Source organism: Eumetopias jubatus, unplaced genomic scaffold, assembly GCF_037043125.1.
Source record: "Eumetopias jubatus isolate StellerSeaLion01/CBP00866 unplaced genomic scaffold, mEumJub1_p1.0 scaffold_226, whole genome shotgun sequence".
NCBI lineage: Eukaryota > Metazoa > Chordata > Mammalia > Carnivora > Otariidae > Eumetopias > Eumetopias jubatus.
This window is the reverse complement of record NW_028275032.1, coordinates 73,101-97,408: the sequence shown is the minus strand read 5'-3', so window position 1 is coordinate 97,408 and position 24,308 is coordinate 73,101. Positions and strand designations below refer to the sequence as shown.

Sequence of the window (24,308 nt, the reverse complement as noted above, 5' to 3'; positions counted from 1 at the left end):
GAAAGCAGGAACTCAAAAAGATATTTGTAACCCATATTCATAATGACATTATCCACAACAGCCCTCAGCTTGTCAGTGGATGAACAGATAAACAAGATGTGAGACATACACACAACAGAATATTATTCAGCCTTAAAGAGGAAGGATATTTTAAAATCTGCTGCAACCTAGTTGACCCTTGAAGACATTATGCCAAGTGAAATCATAATATTATATGATTCTACATCTCTGAGGTACTTTGATTAGTCAAATTCATAGAGACAGGACATAGAGTGGTGGTTGCCAGCGACTGCAGGAGGGAAGATGGGGAGCTACTGTTTAATAGGTACAGGGTTTCAGCTGAGGAAGATGAACAAGTTCTAGAGATGGATGGTGATGATGGTTCCACAACAGAGTGAAGGTAAGGCTGGGTTGGACCACCCATTTTAAAATCACGACACCCACTCTGAGCACCTCCTAACCTTTTCTTGCTTTCCTTTTCTCTGCAGCACTATTGCAAATCCAACACAGTATATATCCTTATCACTTATTTGTTTATTGTTTGCTTCCTACTACAGGAATGTAAGAAATTTGAATGGAATCATTTTTTGTGTTTTTCTTTGCTTTATCCACAGTGCCGAATAAATGGGGCCAGTGTATTTGTTGAATGAATAAATGAAGGAACATGACTGGACAGACCTCTAGAGAAGGCATAAAGAGAAAGAGAAAGTAGGAACATTCTATTTTTTCATTTGGTTTTGTTAACCAATTTCTTCTACCTTTGAATATGAGACTCAGCCTCAGTGTTCATGGTGTTTTCTGCTCTGTTCACTTTTTTGTATGTATTTTGAACTATTTCCACTATGGAAGTGTTGATGTACACATGCACCACACTTAACTACTACTTCAAGCGCTCGCTCTGAACTCAAAGGATCTACTCTTGTGTTCCTAACTGCTTCCTACCGGAGTAGCAGGGCTGTTTGATTTAGAAGTTTGGAAACTCTGGGGAAGTTCAGCTATTCAAAAGGCTTTGGGGCGCCTGAGTGGCTCAGTTGGTTAAGCGACTGCCTTCGGCCCAGGTCATGATCCTGGAGTCCCGGGATCGAGTCCCGCATCGGGCTCCCTGCTCAGCGAGAAACCTGCTTCTCCCTCCGGCCCTCCCTCCTCTCATGTGCACTCTCTCTCTCTCTCTCTCTCATTCTCACTCTCTCAAAATAAATAAATAAATCTTTAAAAAAAAACAAAAAGCTTTGTACTTGTTTGTTTGGGGGCCACTGGTTTGATTGAAACTGGAGTTTTCATAGTCTGGAAATTTTAAGGACGAGAGAATTTTTATACTTTGGGATCAGGAGGGAGCTGTGCTTGGATACCAGAGGATGGATACTATCTCTGGAAATGTTTGGTTTACTCCATTTCTCTGAAACTTTGAGAACTTGCAGATAATTATTTAACACCCTCATTAGCCTTCCTCTCAAGTTTTTGTCAGACTTCTAGCAAAGCAACTGTATCTAAACTATATTGGAAGCTATTCAGGAGGAGCCACAAGGCCAGCTTCCTGATTAACAGGAGTATTAAAACCCAACCACAGGGGCGCCTGGGTGGCTCAGTCGTTGAGCGTCTGCCTTCGGCTCAGGTCATGATCTCAGGATCCTGGGATCGGGCCCCGCATCGGGCTCCCTGCTCAGCGGGAAGCCTGCTTCTCCCTCTCCCACTCCCTCTGCTTGTGTTCCCTCTCTCGCTGTGTCTCTCTCTGTCAAATAAATAAAATCTTTAAAAAAAAAAAAAAAACCCAGCCACGGGAACCAATGGAACTTACTGCCTTGGAAAAATGTTTTGAAAAGGAAAAGTCCAGAGTGAGGGCAGTACCCTTCTCAGAGACAGAGGAGTGAACACAGTGACCTTCAGGACAAAGGAGGATGGATGGGGCTGGCTGGGAAAGCAAGACAGACTTTGATTTAGTTAGTGGATTGTCCCATTTGACAGGAGTTCTTCTGGGAAACTTGGGATGAAACTTTTGTTTTGGAATTTGAAAGGAGCTCAGAGACTGAGAGAAACACAGGGAGGAGAAGGAGGGAAGGGGAAGCTGGGGACATTATGGAATTCATACAAGTTGGCTTCGCGTTCCTTGGCCCCTCTCTGCATTTCTTTAAACACATCCCCTGAGCAAGCACTTCTTTTGGGAGAGACTGTTTCCTAATTACACAGAGGTTCAGAGACCCAAGGCCCTCATTAGGAAATGTCCTCAGGAAATGCCCTTGGAAGACATGAGGGTGCATGTTCTAGTCTCCTGTTTACACCTCTGTTTGGTCCTTTCTCTCCTTCAAAAAAAAAAAAAAAATCCTACTTCTAGGAATCTCAAGATATAGCAGTCAATCAATACACCTATCTCTGTATATTCATCTTCTCTGTCCTAAATGCCTCTTTTGGTTGCTTGGTGAAATTATGAACACATCCTTGCCCTGAGGAGTGAGGCTTGGGTGTGGGAGTATAGAATTCAGAAGAAAGAGAAGGTACATGGATCCTGGTTCTGCCCTCTGGAAGCTTTTAGATTATCAAGGAATTTAAGTGACAAACCCAGGACACGGGCAGACAGAAAGGGAAAATTAGTTTCAGGTGAGCATCAGGTTGGGCTGTAAGTGCTGGCGGGAAGTGGAGGATGGTTGGAAGTGGAGATCGGTCAGGATGGCTTAGGAAAGTCTTCCTAGACATAGTGGGGAAAGGTTGTAGAACAGGGTGAAGAGCTAGAGCATCAGGACTGGAAAGAAGGAGTGAGGATGGCATTCCTGGCAGGGCAGGTACTTACCCAGGCCGAATGCTCATCCCAGGAAGGGGTGGTCAAGATGCGAGGAGCTGAGTTAGGAAGGAGGTGATGGGTCTGAGGGTAGGGGGTGACTTGAGGTGGGGCAGATAGCTGGGGCAGAGATCTGGACTGAATAGAAACTATTGGAATACTTGATTATTTCACGGAGAAAGGGCATTTCTGAAGATGGTGTTTGAGGACCATGTTTCTCTGTGTTGTTATGAGCTGGATTTGTGATAGGTTCTCTCAGGATTCCCAATCATCGTTTTGCTCTCGCTTCTCTATGTTTCCTTGTTCATTTGTTTGTTCTACCTGCTTCTGTTGGAGTCATAAAACATGACTATTTAATTCCCAGATGTTTTGTTCTTTGGGTTGCTTCTCTGGTATCTTCATACTTTGTCTGTAGCCCACTTTCCCTCGTCTTCAGTATAAGTGGGAAGAGCATAAGGACCACCACAGTTGGGGGAAACAGAAATTATTAAAGCATTACCCCTCTCCGACCCTGCCATTCAGATGGTACTCCTCTGGGATTCCTGCTTAGGGTCCATGGATGGACTTCAACAGAGTGCATGGCCTTTTTTGAGGTGACCAACCTCAGAGGCATCTGTGACTCAACAAATGTGAAGAACCACTGTTGTGTCTTTTTTGGGAGGTAGGTGGCTGGGGATGGTTCCCCAGAGAGAAACACAATACAAGCATCCTTAGTGCCAACTACAGGAGCCTCCAAAGGTTGGAGGGGCTGAAGGAGAAAGAGGAATTGGGAAAAAAGGAAATGGGTTCAGAGAGAACTAGTAAAAGGGGTGCCCATCTTCCCTGTTCTTCACTCTTTTTTTTAAATTTTTTATTGTTATGTTAATCACCATATATTACATAATTTGTTTTGGTGTAGTGTTCCATGATTCATTGTTTGTTCATAACACCCAGTGCTCCATGCAGAATGTGCCCTCTTTAATACCCATCACCAGGTTAACCCATCCCCCTACCCTCCTCCCCTCTAGAACCCTCAGTTTGTTTTTCAGAGTCCATCATCTCTCCTGGTTCGTCTTGTTCTTCACTCTTTCTAGCAGGTATTCCTTCTTTGCACTCTCCATATCCTAGCAATTACAGGATTCTGGTTCCCCCTCATGTTAAATCTACTGAGAGCCTGCCATTTATCAAGCTCTGTACGAGGTGCTCTCACAACATTATCTCCTACAATCCTGTGTTGAACCTGCAGTGCACAGAGTGGAGTCAGTCCCTCCCTCAGTCATGGTGTGTTTGCACCATTGCTTTCTGTCAGGCCCCTTTTCAATGCTGTTTATTTTCCCCTTTCATCCTTATCTCTATTCTCATTTCCCTTCCTCACTGGAGGCACTGGCTTTAGCGTCTTTAACAAATGCTCTTCCAATCCATGCTTTGTATGTGTATTTAGATACATTCATCCATTCCACAAATACAGGGCTGACTATGTGTCAGGCACAGTTGCAAGTGCGGGGAATATAGCCAGGAGCAAAACAATACAAAAAGTCCTGTTTTCATGGAGCTTACATTGTTATTAAGTGAGACAAAACATGAACAAATAAATAAGTAAAACATATAGTACTTTAAATAGTGACAAGTGCTGTGGAAAAATGAAGAGTAGGGTGATGGGGTCTATTGTGTGTGGTTAGGAATGGACTGCGGTTGTATGTGGGGGATTCAGGAAGGCCGTGCTACAAACATGCTATTTCACCAAATGCAGTGAAGGGAGCCACCCTGTGAACATCTGGGCTAGAAGTGGTACAGTTAGAGGGGGCAGCCAGTGCAAAGGCCCTAGGGTAGGGTCTTGCCTGGTATGTTAGGAGGCCAGAATGGTTAGGAGGCCAGTGGCTAGAGTGAAATGAGTGGAAGAGAGAGAAACAGGAGGCTGAGAGGTAGCTGGGTCAGTGACAAATATTGTAGGACTTTGTAGGCCATTGTAAATGCAGACTTTGGCTTCTACTCTGAATAAAAAGGAAAACCAGTGGAAGGTTTTGAGCACAGAAATGACATGACATTTGTAACAGCTATTTGTATATCCTTGAAATATGTGGTGCTCTTTCAGTTTTAATTTTTTTAATTTATTTTTTATTGAGGTATAATTGATGCATATTATGTCAGTTTCAGGAGTAAAACACAATGATTCAATATATGTATACATTGCAAAATGATCACTATAATGAGACTACTTAACATCCATCACCATACATAGTTACAAAAACTTTTTTTCTTGTGATGAGAATATTTTAAGTTTACTCTCTCAACATCTTTCAAATATACAATGCAGTATTATTAACCATAGTCGCCATGCTATATATTTCACCCCCATGACTTATTTTAAAACTGGAAGTTTGTACCTTTTGACCCCATTCCCCCATTCCCCCCACCTCTGGCAACCACCAACCTGTTCGCTGTTATCTATGAGCTTGTGTTTTTGTTTTTTGTTTGTTTTTTAAGATTTCACATATAAGCGAAATCATAAGAGTATTTGTCTTTGTCTGACTTTTTTCACTTAGCATAATGCCCTTTTGGTCCATACATGTTGTTGCAAATGGCAAGATTTCTTTCACTGTTTTTTAAAGGTAAAGAATGGCATTGTGCTGTACACCTCATCCTGTTTTTACTTTTGCTATCTAACATAGTTTCTGAGATCTACCCAATTTGCTCTCTGTAAATCTGCTTTATTATCTCCGACTGCCGTGTCATATTTCATTGTGCACACACGGCACATTTTACTTATATGTTCCTCCAGGAACAGACACCGGCACAGCTCCCACTTCCTGCCTCCATAGACAGTCCTGTGAGGAACGTGCTCACATGGGCTCCTTATGGACTCAGGAGAGAGTCTCCTTGGGGTGTACACCTCGGAGAGGGATCGCAGGGAGGGTGTGTGCGTTCTTAATTCCACTGAGATTGTGCCTCAGGATGGTGCCGCAGTGACGCTCCCACCAGCAGTGTGGGATTGTTTGTATCTCCTCACTGAATTCTCATGCTGATCCAGTGAGGGGGGTCAGGTGAGGTCCTTGTGGGTGAGGAGACTGAGGCTTAGAGAGAGTGAACCAATTTCCCAAGTTCATATAGTCACATGGAAGGGCCAGGCCTCACATCCAGCATTTCTGACATAATGGTCGTTGCTCTTACCTCTATAGTACCCAGCACTGCCTGTTCCAGAAATAAGATGAGGCATCTGTAGGCACAGATATTATTCTTATTTTAATTGTGATTATTGTTATTGTCTTTGAGCCTTGCATTTTTTTGATGTCTGCTCTAACTCAGTGAGCCTAGGCACCCCTACGTGTTAGCATCAGCATGGATGTGGGTGTCTAGCTGGAGTCCTTAGTGTTTCAAGGCAAAATATATGGAATAAACTATTTTCATTGTCTTATGATGGCTAGCTAACAGGTTTGAGTTTTATTGGGTGATTTTTGAGGCCAGACATTTATAAAGACTAATTGATTCTCAGAGTTTGGGGACATTGGATCAGATTTCATTATGAAGTGTTAGGTAGATGATATTAAGTCCGTATTGTTTGCTACGTACTGAGCTACATACTTTACAGGCATCATTTCACTTACTCCTCACAACTATCCTATAAGGTATTTACTTTTACTCCCATTTGACTATTGTGGCAACTAAAGCCCCAAGAGGTAAACGAATTTGTCCAGAGTCACCAGCTGTGAGGTTGAGTTGGATTTGAATCTGAACAGTCTACCTGCAGAACCTTACTCCTAATGACTCAACTGTGCTGCCTTCCTGTGAAGGAAGCTTTTAGAATCTCTTCCCTTTAAAATTGAGGACAGAGGTGCCTGGGTGGCTCAGTCGGTTGAGCATCTGCCTTCAGCTCAGGTCATGGGCCCGGGGTCCTGGGATGGAGCCCCGCATCGGGCTCCCTGCTCAGCGGGAAGCCTGCTTCTCCCTCTCCCACTGCCTGCCGCTCTGCCTGCTTGTGGGCTCTTTCTCTCTGTCAAATGAGTAAATAAATAATCTGTTTCTTGGTTTCTCTCTCTCTCTCTTTAGAAAGAAAAAAATAATAAAATAAAATCGAGGACAATTTCTTGTCAGGTGATTTGGAGCAGTCATGGGAAGTACAGGGCTAGTGGACAAGAATCTCTAAGGGAGAGATCTGAAGTTTGAAAATGTCCCCAGCTGTCTTCATTAGGCCTCCCTCTGTCTCCTGTAGTGAGAACCTCTGCCTTAGAACATCCTACCTGGATTATAGGGCCTGGGCATGATGCCTTCAAAAAAGTCTAGCTTCTGTAACTGGGCGTGGGTGGTTGGTTCCTTATAACCACCGGCAGCCTGATATTTTTTTAAACAAGTGTCCTCAAGGGCAAATGATTCTTTATCACCCAGTGTGGCTAATACCTGCCATGAATGATGGGCAGTCAAGGTTTTATCACAGTTGGTTTCCCCTTCCCACTATGCATTTTGCTCACCTTCCACAAGGAAGGTAATACCAGGTATATCTTTACCTGAGCCAAGTTTAAAAAGGTTGCTTGGCTACAAATTATGTATCTCAATTCCAATATATAGATATTCTGGATTTCGTGCTCTTTCAGGTTTCTCTTTTCAATTTGGTCATATGTTCAACAAATATTTATTGAGCCCCTAACTCACAGTCTGATGGAGGAGACCAACAGCTGACCTGGAATTTGGATACATTAGGATCAGTGGCACATGGCGGAAGCCGGGTGCTAGGAGAGCACATGGGAAGGGCAACATAAGAGTCAGGGGAGCCTTCCTGGGGAAGCAACTGCGGAGCTGGGAACTGAATGAGAAGTGGGGGTAGCTAAGTGAAGGGGCCAAGTGGGCAGTAGAGGCAGGGGAACAGGGTGAGATTCAAATCTCGCAGCTGGAGCAGGAACTGGGCAGGGGATGAGGCTGGAGGAATAAGCACAGGTCAGATTAGGAAGGAAGGAAGGATTGTGAAGGAAGGGCAGTGGGAAACCACTGAAGGGTTTGAAGCCTGGGGGTTGGTGGGGGACACTTCAATCACATTTGTAGTGTAGAAAGATTCCATGAGTTAAGATTTGACCCTCCTTTTCTATCTTGCATGCTTTTTGGTAAATCATAACACTGGAACTGATGAGTGGTAAATAAGGAGTCTAGATGAATTTGTAGATGGAAGTGCTGACCCAGAGCCCAAGGGTTCCTTTTGATCATCTATAGAGAAGACTTTTCAATTTTGATTTGATCTTTCTGTCTTTAAACACCTCTGACAACTTTTCCTAAAACTCTCTCAAAACCAAAGCCTGAGTAGGGAGGAGAATGGGGGATGCATGACTTTGTTCTCTCTGTTCTCCACTACTCATTCTTGGAGAATTGCTGTAAATTGTTCATCAAAAGCCTTTCTCAGATGGAGGGGACCATTTGAATAGCAGCAGGGGAGGAGGGGGAAAGAGGAACCACACGAAAGTTTCCTTCATTCAGAAAACATATTTGGCATATTTTGAGCAAGTTAAGAATAACTGCTTATGAAAAATTAATACGGAGTTACAAGTGTTTTTTTTAAGATTTTATTTATTTATTTGGGAGAGAGAGTAAAGCCAGAGAGAGAGGGAGAGAGAGAGAGAGAGAGAGCGCGCGCAGGTGCACGTGAGCAGGGGGAGGAGCAGAGGGAGAGGGACAAGCAGACTCCCCACTGAGCAGGGAGCGTGATGTGGGGTTTGATGCAGTGGATCCCAGGACCCTGGAGTCCTGACCTGAGCCAAAGGCAGACACTTAATTGACTGAGCCACCCAGGCAGCCTGGGAGTTCCAAGTGTTTTAATACAAGCTCACAGAGCAGGGCAGATTCTCCAGGCCCTGGCAGCTGACATCCCAGATGGTGCAGGGTGAGTATAGAACACAGTGTGGTCAGTGAGGAGACTGTTTGCAGAAGTGCGCTCACCTTCTCTTCTGGAGCCCAGAGAGGGAGAAGACGGAAGGAATTGTCTTGGTTGTGAACTACTGAGCTAGGTGACTCATTTCTTTTTTTTTTTTTTTAAGATTTTATTTATTTATTTGAGAGAGAAAGAGAGAGCATGAGAGGGGGGAGGGTCAGAGGGAGAAGCAGACTCCCTGCTGAGCAGGAAGCCCGATGCGGGACTCGATCCAGGGACTCCAGGATCATGACCTGAGCCGAAGGCAGTCGCTTAACCAACTGAGCCACCCAGGCGCCCCTAGGTGACTCATTTCTTTTCTCCCTACCCATCACACTCTCGTAACTACGGACATAAAACTTGTAGTGAATTTTGTCTGGTTGCTTTGGATGAGTTTATTAAATGTCAGAATTCATAAAACCACCTTCCTGGCTCCTCTCCCTTCTCAGTCATGGACGCTGGGTTGGCTGCTGCCCCCATTTCTCCAGTGTTTCCTTCCCAGGCAGCCTGGTCCTCTCCTTCTTGCAGGTGGTTATGAAGGCCCTGCCCCCTTTCTCCCTCCTCCTCTCTGTTCACAGTGTGCCTGTGGGCCTAGGTGGGGAAAGGGAAGGGATGGACTATACATTCCTGACCATCAGTACAGCTAAATGAATGATGCAGAATGAGAAGAAAGGGGGCCCAAGTTCCATCTGACCTTGGCTAGCTGATTTTGGGGCTAAAGGTTTTAAGACCTGGGGACCAATATTTGGTATTTTATACTCAGATAATATCTAAAAAATGGGTCTGTAAGTGCAATGAGCCCCACTGGTCCAGGAATTAATGTGTCATGACTCATGCTCTAGCACAGCACACACAACCAGCATGTGAATTATTGCACAATACATTCATTCCCTGCTGTGTCTTACAGCTTCATTAGTACATGAAGCTACATGAGATGAACCCAAATTGGATTGCTATGTAGTTCATAAAAAAGCAGAATGTTGTGAGGTATTTGGCACTTTTCTGGGGGAAAGCAGGGTTGATTTGTCTATGATGTCCTTTGGTGTCATCTTCTGTGATACTTGGGCTGGAACAGGTAACATGCAACTTCTAAGCATTGGTTGGTTGAACACCATTGTTCAGTAAGTATTTATTGTTTACTTAGGCATTATGGAGGGACAGCCTATAGAAGATGAAATATGAAGCAGCAGCTTTGAAGCCTGAACAAAGGAACTCAGCAGCACCAACCATACTCAGCTTCACTCAGCCCCAGAGAACTCTATCCCAGACTCTGGCTCCCTGGGCTTGCTATAGCTCTCTGATCCTAGAATACTCTTCAATTCCCGGCTACAATGCTGCGTCAGACACTTTGCAGGTTTGGTCAAACACTGGTATACAGACGTAAGCCAAAACAACCAGTGGCTGGGACTGCCCCTGCCAGGAGCCTGAGCACTCTCAATTTAGTGGCCCTGGGTGTGTGCTGCACAGTGGGTGTATTTGTGTATGTCATAGCTGGTGAGGTGGCTAGAGAAAAAGCAGGACCATCTATTGTGATCTGCTTTTTGGCAGCCAGCCTAACTTCCACATTGATTGGGTTGTGCTGTGCAGAGATTGCTGCCCAGGTTCCCTATTTTGGCTCTGCATATCTCTACACCTATGTCACTGTAGGTGAACTCTAGGCTTTCATCACTGGCTGGAATCTCATCTTCTCCTATGTTGCTGGTACAGCCATTGTGCCTGGAGATTAGCTTTTGGCAACCTGTTTTGGAACCAGATCTCTCAGATCCTGCATGAAAACATCTTACTTCATGTTCCCCAGGTCCTTGCAGAAATTCTAGGTTTCTTTCTTGTTTGCCCTGTGTTGTTGCTCACTGGACTGCTGACTTTGAGGGCCAGGGAGTCAGTACTGTTTACCAAAGTGGTTACATTGGTAAGCCTTTTGGTTCTCAGTTTTGTCATCATCTCTGGCTTCATGAAGGGGGACCTGCACAACTGGAAGCTCGGAGAAGAGGACTACATATAGGCTGGACTCAATGACACCTCTGGCTTGCGCCCTCTGGGCTCTGGTGGATTCGTGCCTTTTGGCTTCCAGGGGATTCTCTGTGGGTCAGCTACCTGTTTCTATGCGTTTATTGGTTTTGACAACATTGTTATCAGAGTTGAAGAAGCCCAGAATCCCAAGCGTTCCATCCCCAAGGGCATTATGATTTCACTGCTCATCTGCTTTTTGGTGTATTTTGGTGTCTCTGCAGCACTTACACTCATGGTGCCTTACTACCTGCTTCGACCTGGGAGCACCTTGTCTGAGGCATTTCTCCATATTGGCTGGGCCCCTGCCTACTGTGTTGTAGCTTTTGCAACTTTCTGTAGTATTTTTGTCAGCATCTATCAGGGCTTTATGCTCCCTATACATCATCAGATACACATGCTGGCACAGGATGGTCTCCTGTTCCCTGTGCTTGCCAGGATCCATACCGGCACATACACCAACATCATGGCCACAGTGATCTTTGTCGCTATTGTAGCAACCATGGCATTCTTCTTTGGACTTACTGATCTTCTGGAACTCATGTCAGTTGGGAACCTGCTTACTTACTCCCTGGTTGCTTTTTGTGTTCTCATCATCAGGTATCAGCCTGAGAGGAAGAATAGGGGTAATGAAGCAGAGATGCAGGAGGAGACTGAGGGAAATGAAGCACAGGTGCGGGAAGAGACTTGGGGAAATGAAGCACAGGTGCAGGAGGAGAATGAGCGAAATGAAGCGCAGATGCAGGAGGAAAATTTGGGAAATGAAGCGCAGCTGCAGGAGGAGAATGGACCTGCAGCAGAGAAGCTGACTCTACAGGGACTATTCTTTCCAGGCAGCCACACCCCCACTCCACTCTCTGGCCGGGTTGTTGTTTGCTCCTCACTGCTTGCTCTGCTGCTGACTCTTCTCTGCCTGGTGCTGGCCCAGCGGCCAGGTCTGCTCTCTGGAGACCCAGCGCCGATCACAGCAGTTGTGGGGCTCCTGGTGCTCATCACTGGGATCACTGGGGTCATCTGGAGACAGCCACAGAGCTCCACTTCCCTTCCCTGTAAGGTCCCTGCTGTGCCTCTCCTCCCACTCCTGAGCATCTTTGTGAATGTTTGCCTTATGACGCAGATGACAGCTGCCACCTGGGCCAGAGTTGGTGTCTGGATGCTGATTGGGTTTGCTCTCTACTTTGGCTATGGGATCCGGCACAGCCTGGTTGCACAAACCCACTTCAGTTAGGGCCCAAACTGTAGACTTTGAACTCGGTGCCAGTCTGTATTTGGTTTGACATCAACACACCTGAAAGCACTCTAGACCCTCTGCTCAATAATGAAGAATATTCTCAAAGTCACAGTTAGGGGTGGGTAGAGAGAAGCCAGAAATAGTACTCTGCTCAGTGGTGCTCAAACTTCAGCAGACATCACCTCACCTGGAGAACTTCTGAGAACAGATTGCTGGGCCCTGCCCCCAGTGTTTGAAATTCACTAGGTCTGACTGGGGCCCAGAATTTCTACTTCTAACAAGTTCCCAGGTGATGCTGATGTTGCTGGTCCAGGGACCACACTTTGAAAACCAGAGCTCCAGCTAAAGCCTCTCCGCATGTAAAGATGAAGGGAGGGAAACAAAGGTGCCCTTTTAACACTTATCTTCCTTTAATGGAATACTTAGATTAAAATATCATGGTTAATCCTTTGACAGTGGGGAAATCATAGTGAATCACTTTATAATGTATACACATATCAAACCACCACGATATATACTTTATATTATCTTACAGTTTTATATGTCAGGTGGACCTCAATAAAGCTGAAATAAAAAAAATAAAATACCATAGTTATCTGAGTGTCTTTATTTTCTTTATTTTGTTCCCTGATTGTAGACCACAGGTAAGGAGTGTATCTTGTTCACATTCCCAGAGCATCCAGCTGGGCGCCAGGCATATAGTGAGCATTTAATAAATTTATGTCAAATTGAATTGAGCCTCACACATTTCTTTGGTACAGAAAATTCTCCTTCCTTTTAGGCTAGCACCGTGCTTCTCCTTTAAAACTATCTTCTGAGAGACCTCCTTGACAAACAGTATTTCTCTCCATCCAGAGCTGTCTGTGCCCAACATCTAGAACTGTACCCAGGCACTTCTAATTTTGCCTTTGTTTGGCTATGCCTGAGTTCCTGTGACTATCCTGTCTTTTCCATCAGAGTGGAATCTTGCTCAGGGCAAAGAGTAAGTTCTCCCCTTCCTCTAGACTCAACCTTAAGAACAGTGCTGTTCGTTCAAAGAGCAACAGGAAAAATGCAGCCCTGGGTCAGGAGAGTGCCTGAAAGGACCTCCCTTGGTTCAGCTCCATCTATTCCCCTGCAATCTGGGGAGGGGCCAGAAGTAGTGAAAGTCACAGAAGGCCCAACCTGCTCTGACTCCAGGGAATCCCTAAAGAGGAGACTGGCTCCAGTGTGGGCACAACAGGCATCCTTCTTGATGCAGTCAGTTTTATGCTTTGGTATAAGAGGGCCAGTGTTTTTCTATTGTATTTACATATGGGGCCTGCCCCAGGAGGGAGGGATAGGAAGCTACTTTCTTACTTGTGGAATTTCTCATGTTCCCAACAAGGATTAGGTGACTCCAGAGGCAGCATTACCCATATACTTACCCAATCCTTTAGGTGCTTTTTTGAGGGACTGATGCAAAAACCTTGTGAAAGCATCTAAGATCATTTAGGGAGAGAGAATTTACACCCCAGATGGGGAGAAAAACCCACTTAAATAGGATGAATTGAAGACTAGATAGGGATTGAGGCATCATCACTCTGGAAGGGAAGGTATGAGTAGAAACTGAGAAAGAGGTATTGGTCAAGAGAGACTTCCTGGAGGAGAATGCCTATGGAGCCATTTGGGAAGTAAAAGAGAGAGAGGTGAGTTAGAAAAGAAAAGGGGACAGTAATTTTAGGCTACACAGACCTTTAAGAGTCATGAACGATGAGACTTTTGTGAGGGATATGTTTTTTTCACGTTTGAAAGGAATTTATGAGCCAGGTTTGTATTGTGTATCGTGCCATGGAGTGAGATTCCTGAATCAGGAAGGGATGAGATATGACTTTTGCAGCTATCTGGAGGATAGACAGACAGAAGGATTTGGACAAGCAGACTCTTCCTGGGAGATGTAGCAACTGCTACAGTCATCTAGATCCTTGCTCTTCAGAGTATGGTCCATGGACCAGCAATATTGTTGTCACCTGGGAGCTTATTAGAAATGCAGAATCTTAGGCTCCAACCCAGAACTACCAATACAGAATCTGCCTTTTCAAAAGGCTCCTAAATGATTTGTATGGTATTTCCAGTTTGAGAAGCACCAGCCTTAGATAACTGATGATAGGTGTCTAGCCTCGGATGAACACTATGGAAGGTGTGAAAACTTTGGAATTGGAAGTCAAGAGGAGGTGTCTGGAAAACTGAATTTGGGGAAGTGGGAGAAGTGTGGGGTCTGACTGCCCTCCTGTCTCCAGGCCTCCCACATCAGTCACTATGCCAGGGTTTGGCATTTTGGGAAAATGCCTGCTGACCTCATGCTAGAGTCTGCCTGGTCCTCAGGGGCTCCCCTGGGGCAAGCATTAGGTGGGTGGAGACTGCTGCCAATTCTGTTACTCCTACTTAATATGACGGCCTGAAAGGGACTGGGGAGGTCATATTAGTCATGCCTCACCTCAGGGTCATACTGTCTTAAACAGATTGGTGAGAACATGATGATACTAATTGAGGAGACCATGGAGGTTGGGGGATTAAAATAGGAGTTCTTAATGATCTGTCTAGGATATTAGTATTCTTCCATCTTTCAAAAGCTTTAAGGAGAGACCAGATGATGTCTTAACAGGTTATACCCCAATAGGGACCAAATTAATGCTTTTTTAGGGATTTTTTTAATTATTTTTAACGGGTTAATAACAAAATATATGAGACCTATAATTCCAGAGTCCTAGACTGTTAGGCAAAGGAATAATATTACCAGGTGAAAATTATGAGATTTTAAGAATTTTCTTATACTTTTTAGGGTTTGTGTACTTTATTCTCAATCAGAATAACGGATGAAAAGAGGCCAACATTGAAGGAAAACAGTTTGAGATTGAACATAAGGAAGAATTTTCTGAGATTAGAGGGTGATGGGGGAGATGGGAGGGCACAGGCTCTCTGGCTTTGCACATGGCTGTCTCACTTGGGTTTAGAATGCCTCAGATGCGCTCCTTTCAGAGACAGGGAAATGTTCAAAACGAACTCTCAAAATCTTTGTTATTCCCCAAATTCTCCAGTCCACTTCTGAAATGAAAGGCTGAGGTGTATGTAATGTGGTGAGGCTTGGGGATGATGAATGACAGAAGAAAAATAGCAATCTTATTAGAGAATTGAAATCTGCTAAAAAATTTAAAATAGGACTTGGATTTAGTAGAGTTGCATGTTAGCTCTCAAATAAGAGTTTTAGGTTTCCATATCCTTTTACTCTCCATATATTTATCTTGACTCATTGATTGAATTTTTAAACCTCCTAAGGGAAAAGAACATCTCTTTTATGAATTACTGTTCTTTTCTCCAATGTCTCCAAATGATGATGAAAATAATAGCTTAATTTGCTGAGTACTATGTCCTACGATTTTTTCCAAACACTTTACATAATTACCTATTTAATACAAAAGTTGTATGAGGTGAGTGTCGTTATGCTCATTTTCCAAAAGTTGAAACTAAGACTCGGGGGGTTAAGTTATTTGTGCAAAGTGAGTAGTGAAACTCGGATTTGTACCAAGTTTGAGCAAAGCTCCTGCCACTAACCCCCAAGGTATATTCTGCATGGAGTAGTGGATCAATAAGGGATAGATGATCATTAAATCTTGAAGGTATAGAGATAATTGAAAGACAGTGGATAATTCCAAATAGTGAATAATGAAAAATAATTTCTATTTGTTTTGTGGAATGTGTCAGAGAAACATTTAGTGACACCTACAGCTTATACTCAAGACATTCTCTCCTTCACCTTCACTGTACCCACCCTGCAGTCAGGGGCTTTGAAAGGGAGCAAGGCTAGGTTAATATATTCATAAAGCACCTCATTGAAAAGTCATGTGTGTGTGCCTACTATATGGACATATGTGTTTGAATTTGAGTGGAAATATGCCCAAGGAGTGGGGTATGTTTATCCCGGTAGGTCTATAAGGATAAGCGTATTTGTTGGACTATTTTGGGTATGGTGTGTGTGTGCACAGGTGTGTGTGTGTGCACAAATCCTGAAGGAGTTTAACCAGCTATAAGATACTAGCTGCCTTCCATCACTGGCCCTGGTTGGTGTGTTTGTATCAAAACCTGATATTTATTTTTCATTATTTTCAAGGAAACCTCAATGAGTTTTCTTTCTGGGAAATTTATGACTAAGATTCTGAGCTGCTGTGGAGCCCCTATATATCTGCTACAATCAGAAGAGGTTTGCAGAGAAAGAGAAACAGCAGTTACAAGGCAATCCCCTCCTGTCTTTTACTTTCTAGCCTAATACACAGCCACCCCTTATGTACACCACCCATGTAACCACTGCCCTCTCCTGGAACCCCCTGATGGAAGGTACTAAGAGAAGCCATTTTATTTATTTTTTTTTATCACATGAGACTCTATTTGAGCCACCCCAGAAAGAGGAGAATTAAACATTATACTAATTAAGGAATAGAGTTGAGATTATGAAAATTATGAAATTATTATGAAATTATGAGATTATTTTAATTATGAAAATGAGATTAGTCATTTGTGGAACTAATTTCATAAAAAAACAATGAGCTTTGACAGAGCAAGATTGGTAAAGAGTCGAATGTCTCTGTTTTTTTTAATTTAATTTAATTTTATTATGTTATGTTAGTCACCATACAATACATCATTAGATTTTGATGTAGTGTTCCATGATTCATTGTTTTCATATAACACCCAGTGCTCCATGCAGTATGTGCCCTCCCTAATACCCATCACTGGGCTAGCCCATCCCCCACCCCCTCCCCTCTAGAACCCTCCATTTGTTTCTCAGAGTCCATAGTCTCTCATGGTTCGTCTCCCCCTCCGATTCCCCCCCTCATTTTCCCCTTCCTTCTCCTAATGTCCTCCATGCTCTTCCTTATGTTCCACAAATAAGTGAAACCATATGATAATTGACTTTCTCTGCTTGACTTATTTCACTTAGCATAATCTCCTCCAGGCCCATCCATGTTGATGTAAAAGTTGAGTATTCATCCTTTCTGATGGCTGAGTAGTTTACTCTTTACTTGGTTTCCCTCTATAGAAAACCTGAAGCAAAGCTCCTGCAAGCAGGAGGCAGGACAACCTGTACGCGGTTTGAAGGCAGACACAGCGTAGGAACCCCTCCTCCACCTTCCAATGCCAGTGCTTGGGAGACTGAGGGATTTTTATGACAAACTTTACTTTACATCTGATATTTCACAGCATCTCTTGTCCAGAGAAGTAGGAAAGATAGATATTTATTGACATATAGCGTCAGAAGATCAAGGAAAATTGACTATGGAAGTGGAAGGAGGAGCGGGTTCTCTCTTTCCCCAGATGTGCAAATTACCTAACAATTTGCATGGTATATCCTTTTTTGTGCTTTGTGCTCTTCTCAAGTAATGAGATTAAGAAATCCTTTCATAGTTAATAAAGAATTGAGTGGGTGGAAAGAAGAGATGAGAGATAAATGGATGGAGGCATAATGGGTACCTTCTCCCATTTGAACTGTACACCCTTCAATAAGATCAGGTGGAAGAGAAATAGGGATAAATGGAACCTGAGCTGGGACCCAGGTCCTGGCTCCTGTCTTCCGTATTGAAAGCCTCCAGCTTCTGCAGTTTTACCTTGAGTTTCACTGCTCCCTGAATTTCACTCTTTCACGATAAACAGAAGTTCAGTATCAAATGATGCCCAAAGTCAAGAAATCGTTCTCAGTAGCTATGTGTTTTCCTTGGAATACCATCCTCCCAATCTCTTTCTCCTGAAATCCTGCACAGTCATCACAGTTCAGTTTAAATGTTACCTCCTACCCACACCTTCCTGGATAATCTGTAAGGAGCAATTTATTTCCTTTGGCCTCCTCTACTCTTTTGTGTCAGTCTTATTGTAGCTCTGTACTCCTTGGGGGAGCTGTCAGGTCTTTTGGACTTTTGGGGAGGGGGAAAATAACCCCTGAGTGACTTTTGAGTCTCCCACCTTCTGCCCCTGGTCATTCCTGGATCTCTGGTCCAAGGCTGAAGACAACCAAGGTTGTGAGGAGCAGGCAGTGCACCAGTGTCCCAGCAGCCTCAGATAGCTCTTTCATTTACCAGCGTCTTCCTTTGACTACTTTCCTGCCCCACTGCTGGCACAAGTTGGTAGCGTTAGTTTCTGACTTGCAGAGGAGTGGTTGCGTTAGGAAAGGTTTGGGAGTGAGTAAGAAAAATCTGACAGTGGACCCTGGGCTTTTATACCCACTAACCCTTTCCCAACCCTGCTTCCTGTTGGAATAACACCTTTTGGTTCCTAGCTCAACAGTAACGGTTTCCCTTTTCAAAAGGCCCTGCCCTCCTTGGTCATGCTGAAGAACCCTTCAGACTGTTGAGAGGGTCTTATGTAGGTTACCATAATTGAAGTTGTAGCTTTCACTGTCTTTAGTCTTCCCTCACCCCATTGGGACCAGCTTCTCTGCAAGTGGTATCCTGTACAAGGGTAAAGGTTGTACTTATACTTTAAGAGGAACCCCACCTCTCTGCTCCATAGTCCAGAATTGTGCCTAGAGGACTCACACTGCTTTGTTTTGAAGAGATCTTGTTGGAGGAGGAAGAACTATACTTCCTTCTAGCTGCTCAGGGCATACACAAGACACTCTTTTGTTCCTCAGAGATTGATAGGCACTGTGGAGTAGTTGTACATACATATCCCTTGAAGTCAAACAACCAAGTTCTCTTTCCTTTTTTTATGTCTTTATTTAAATCCCAGTTAGTTAATATACAGTGTAATATTAGTTTTGGGTGCACAATATAGTGATTCAACACTTCCATACAACACCCGGAGCTCATCACAGAAAGTACACTCTCTAATCCCCATCACCTATTTTATCCATTCCCCCAGTCACCTCCCTTATAGTAACCATGAGTTCATTCTCTATAGTTAAGAGTCTATTTCTTGGTTTGCCTCTCTCTCTTTATTTTTCCTTTTGCTTATTTGCTTTGTTCCTTAAATTCTACATATGAATGAAATCATATGGTATTTGTCTTTTGCTGAGTTACTTATTTCACTAAACAATATTTTCTAACCCCATCCAGGTTGTAGCAAATGGCAAGATTACATTTTTTTTTTTTTTATGGCTGAGGGTTATGCCATTGTATATATATATACTACATCTTCTTTATCCATTCATCAATTGATGGACAACTGGACTGTTTCCATAATTTGGCTATTGTAGGTAATGCTGGTATAAACATAGGGGTGCACGTATCCTTTTGAATTAGTATTTTTCTATTTGGGTAAATACGTAGTAGTGTGATTGCTGGATTGTAGGGTAGTTATATTTTTAACTTTTTGAGGAAACTCCAAACTGTTTTCTACAGTGGCTGCACCAGTTTGCATTCCCACCAACAGTGCACCAGGGTTCCCCCTTCTCCACAACCTCAACAATACCTGTTGTTTCTTGTATTGTTGATTTTAGCCATTCTGACAGGTATGGGATGATATTTCATTGTAGTTTTGATTTTGCAGTTCCCTGATGATAAGTGATTTTGAGCATCTTTTTATGTGTCTGTTAGCCATCCATATGTCTTCTTTGCAAAAATGTCTACTCATGTCTTCTGCCCATTTTTAATTGGATTATTCACTTTTTGGGTGTTGAATTTTATATGTTCTTTTTATATTTTGGATACTAACCTTTTATCAGTGTGTCATTTACAAATATCTTCTCCCATTCTGTAGGTTGCCTTTCAGTTTAGATTGTTTCCTTCATTATGCAGAAGCTTTTTATTTTTATGTGGCTCCAACAGTTTATTTTTGCTTTTATTTCCTTTGCCTCAGGAAACATATCTAAAAAGAAGTTGTTACAGCCGATGTCAAAGAAGTTACTGTCTGTGTTCTCTTTTAGGACTTTTATGGTTTCAGGTCTCACATTTGGGTCTTTAATCCATTTTGAATTTCGTTTTGTTTATGGTATAAGAAAGTGACCAAATTTCATTCCTTTGCAGGTGGCTGTCCAGTTTTCACAGTTATTTGTTGAAGAGACAGTCTTTCCAATTAGATATTCTTTACTGCCTCATCAAAAATTAACTGATCATATCATTGTGGATTCATTTGTGGGTTTTCTATTCTGTTCTATTGATCTATGTTGTCTATTTTGTGCCAGTGCCATACTGTTTTGATTACTACAGTTCTGTAATATAACTTGAAGTCCAGAATTGTGATACCTCCCACTTTCCTTTCCTTTTTCAAGGGTGCTTTGTCTATTTGGGGCTTTTGTGGTCCCATACAAATTTTAGGATTCTTTGTTCTAACTCTGTGAAAAATGCTGTTGCTATTTTGATAGGGATTACATTAATGTGTAGATTGCTTCGGGTAGGATAGACATTTTAACAGTATTTCTTCTCCCAATCCATGAACGTGGAATGTCTTTCCATTTCTTCGTGTCATCTTCACTTTCTTTCATCAGTATTTCATAGTTTTCAGAGTACAGTTCTTTCACCTCTTTGGTTAGGTTTATTGCTAGATATCTTATTGTTTTTGGTGCAATTGTAAATGGGTTTGACTCCTTAATTTTCTCTTTCTGCTGCTTCATTATTGATGTATAGAAATGCAACAGATTTCTGCACATTGATTTTGTATCTTGAAACTTTACTGAATTTATTTATCAGTTCTAGGATTTTTTTGATGGAGTCTTTCAAGTTTTTTATATATAATATCATGTCATCCACAAAGAGTTTTACTTGTTCCTTGCTGATTTGGATTCCTTTCATTTATTTTTGTTGTCTGATTGCAGTAGCTGGACTTCCAGTACTATGTTGAATAAAAGTGGTGAGAGTGGACATCCCTGTCTTGTTCCTGACCGTAGAGGAAAATCTCTCAGTTTTGCCCCAGTGAAGATATTAGCCATGGGCTTTTCATATATGGCCCTTATTATGTTGAGGTATGTTCCCTCTAAATCTATTTTGTTGAGGGTTTTTATCATGAATGGATGTCGTACTTTGTCAAATGCCTTTTCTGCATCTATTGAAATGATCATATGGTTCTTATCCTTTCTTTTATTAATGCGATGTATGAGGTTGATTGGTTTGTGAATATTGAATCACCCTTATAACCAGGAATAAATCCCACTTGATCATGGTGAATGATTTTTTAATGTATTGTTGGATTCCACTTGCTAGTATTTTGTTGAGGATTTTTGTACTTATGTTCATCAGAGATATTGACCTGTAGTCCTCTTTTATTGTGGTGTTTTATCTGTTTTTGGTAACAAGGTAATACTAGCTGAATAGAATGAATTTGGCAGTTTTTCCTCTTTTTTTATTTTTTGGAATAGTTTGGGAAGATAAGTATCAACTGTTCTTTAAACATTTGGTAGAATTTACCTGTAAAGCCATCCAGTCCTGGACTTTTGTTTGTTAGCAGTTTTTTGATTACTGATTCAATTTCTTCCCTGGTTATTGATCTGTTTAAGTTTTCTATTTTTTTCCTGTTTCAGTTTTGATAATTTATATGTTTCTGGGCATCTATCCATTACTTCTAGTGTATCCAATTTGTTGGCATATAGCTTTTCACAATATTCTCTTACAATTTTTTTTTTAATTTCTGTGGTGTTGGGGTTATTTCTCCTCTCTCCTTTCTGATTTTATTTGTTTGGGTTCTTTCTCTTTTCTTTTTGATAAGTCTGGCTAGAAGTTTATCCATTTTATTAATTTTTTCAAAGAATCAGCTCCTGATATCATTGATCTGTCCTATTATTTCTTAGTTTCTATGTTATTTATTTCTGCTTTGATATTTATTATTTCCTTCCTTCTGCTGGCTTTAGGCTTTGTCAAATAATCAAGTACTTGTCCAAGCTGGGCCACTTGCTGTGCCTGAAGCAGAAGGTATATCTTCTTACATCTGCACTAAGGCCAGTGCCCGAAATGAGCTGTAGCGTATTTTAGATCTGGCAAGGGACTTCGTGCTATGCATGCAGAGAAATGAGGTGGAAAAGAATGAACACTGCTTGGAAGAGGGAAAGGAAAAGTGAGGCCACAATATACATGGAGTCAAGGAAATGGTGAAGCTGCTTGCTGAACCCAGGGAGCCCAGATTTATATCTGGGACAGAGTTCATAATCTGTAAGCTGTACTAATTTTCTAGTTCCTAGCTGAAGGGCATTTCTGGAGTCACTCCCTCAGTGGGCAGCAGCATTATTCGATGATAATAATAAAGGCAAAAGATGGAGCAGAAGAGGATGGAAGATAGAGAAAGGAAGAGGGTCCGATTATCTCTTTTCATTCACTGGGTTAGGGGTGAGAGAGAAGGAGAGGCTTCAGTCAGAATCACGGTATCCATTAACTGCTATGCTTTCATACTTTGCCCTTTTCAACCACAATCTACCTTTTCCCTTGGCACCCCCAGTTCTTGCCTCCCACCCATTAGCTGCTACAAGGAGCTAGAGAACTTGGAGTGAATGACAATATGGAGAAACAACCACAGCTTGAAGATCTAAGTGGCTCTAAAGAAGACAGGTAAGAAAATCAGTGCATAATAAAAACTACAGGTGAAGCCACATTGATGGAGGGCAGGTGGCTCTCTCTTCCTGCCCTCATTAGTTTCTCTGGGCTCAAGGCTTTCATCTTTTTTTTTTTTTAAGATTTTGTTTATTTAGTTGAGAGAGAGAGCACACAAGCAGGGGGTAGGGCCAGAGGGAGAGGGAGAAGCAGACTCTCCACCGAGCAGAGAGCCCAACTCGGGGCTCGATCCCAGAACCCTGGGATCATGACCTGAGCTGAAGGCAGATGCTTAACTGACTGAGCCACCCAGGTGCCCTCAAGTTTTCCATCTTAGCCCAGTGTCCTCTTCTTCCTTCTTTCCATCTACTTTTACTGGTTTAGGGAGGGTTGTTTGCCTTTGGGGTGGAAAAATGGAGAAAGGAACCCAGAAGAGAAGAAAACAGTATATTCAGGGTGTATGTGTGGGTACTGGGATAAGAGGTGACGAGGGATAAGGTAGGAATTATAAGAGAGAAACTTTGAATGGAAATGAGTTTAAATTGCACCATAAAGTACTGTCCTTAGTCAAAAGAAAAACCTTAAAAATGGAAGTAGAAAGGCCCCATGTGAAATGTGTCAAGTTACCCTCTCTGATGGATATTAAAGAAAAAAGTATAAGCAATCTTTCTGGAAGGGCTGGATTGGAGATTTGGCTTGCATAATGAAATAATATATGTATAAGAACCTACTACTGGAACATAGTAGGGATATAAGAAATATTACTTTCCTTGTTTCTCAGAAGCAAGGGATGGAGGAAAAGACATTTTAGAGGTCCATGTTGGCTTGAGAATGTGTGGAAAACTTCTGTGCCTATGAATGGTTTTGGCTCTTACTATCTTCCCATCCACACAGTCAAGAAGTTGTTTCTGATATCAGACTTTACCCCATTCTATTGAAATTAAAGCATTTGATCAGTTAATCAACCCTTTATTCCTTAGTGTTTAATGAGCACCGGCTATGTGCCAGACACAGGAGCACAGTCTATTTATGGTACAGGATTTAACTATTATACACATAGAGTGGAACAGAAATTCAGTATGGAGTGGGGTTCTCAAATGATAACAGATATATATATATCAGATATATGAGAGTGCTTTGAAAACTGTGAGGTGTGCCACAGTTTGTAAAGGTTATTGATGAACAGATTTATTTCAGGGTTTGATTTCCTGCATTCCACTATGAGAAAAAGAGGTCCTGGGGGTGGAACCCATTCAAAGCAGGCCAGTCTTGTTGGGAACAGTGCTCCTTTCCAGGGAGCTATTACAGTGCTAACTGGTGGAGGATTGAGAAGGGAGCAGAACACTTCCCCCTACCCCTACACCCAGCCCCAGTCTTATCTGCTATGAGCCTCTTCTCCTTGTATGCTTTCAATTTTCTCTCTTTAGCAAGCCATCTTTCCTATCCTCCAAAGCATTCCAAAAGTTCCTTCATTTCAGGATATCTTCCAAGATTAGAGGAGAGCTGGTGACTTCCTTGGGATCACTATGGCAGAATTGGACCCCTGCCTCCAGCCTCATACTATATCCCTTCCTGACTCCATTTTTCCAAACTCTGTCTTCCCCTCTCATTTTGCACACATCTTTGTCTCTATTCTCAGTTACACTTACTTCTGATTTCTGTGGGCTGTTATTTAATATTTTGGCCTTCTTATTTTTCCTTTTTGATTTTTTGGGTTCTTCTTTCCTTCATTTGTTATATCATTATTACCATATTATGAGACTTGAACATGCAGGAAGGCCATCTGTGTAATTTCTTTTTGTATAACCCAGCCCAGAAGTATATGTAGATAGATGATGAAGAAAAGCTTAATGACTGTGCTCTTGTGTTAGGTTACCTCTTAGATCTCTATATCCCACATTCCCACATTCATGATCTTCCATCCATTACTGTTCCTATCTCCCCAGGTTGCCTACTCTGTTTTTTATAACTCTG

The 24,308-nt window shown here is 42.5% G+C and overlaps 1 long non-coding RNA gene and 1 pseudogene across 2 annotated transcripts in view; both read left to right on the top strand.

Annotated features, from left to right (window-relative positions):
* Positions 1-22,346, top strand: part of LOC148161309 (uncharacterized) — a 63,624-nt gene extending 41,278 nt beyond the window's left edge. The window contains exons 3-5 of one of the 2 annotated variants that reach the window (XR_015767669.1): positions 615-708; positions 20,633-20,779; positions 22,243-22,346. This is a non-coding gene — a long non-coding RNA (uncharacterized LOC148161309). The remainder of the gene's footprint in view (positions 1-614; positions 709-20,632; positions 20,780-22,242) is intronic. The other variant, XR_015767670.1, reaches the window with a different exon arrangement.
* LOC148161310 (cationic amino acid transporter 3 pseudogene) lies at positions 9,956-11,871 on the top strand (annotated as a pseudogene).
* Positions 22,347-24,308: the final 1,962 nt, after the last annotated feature.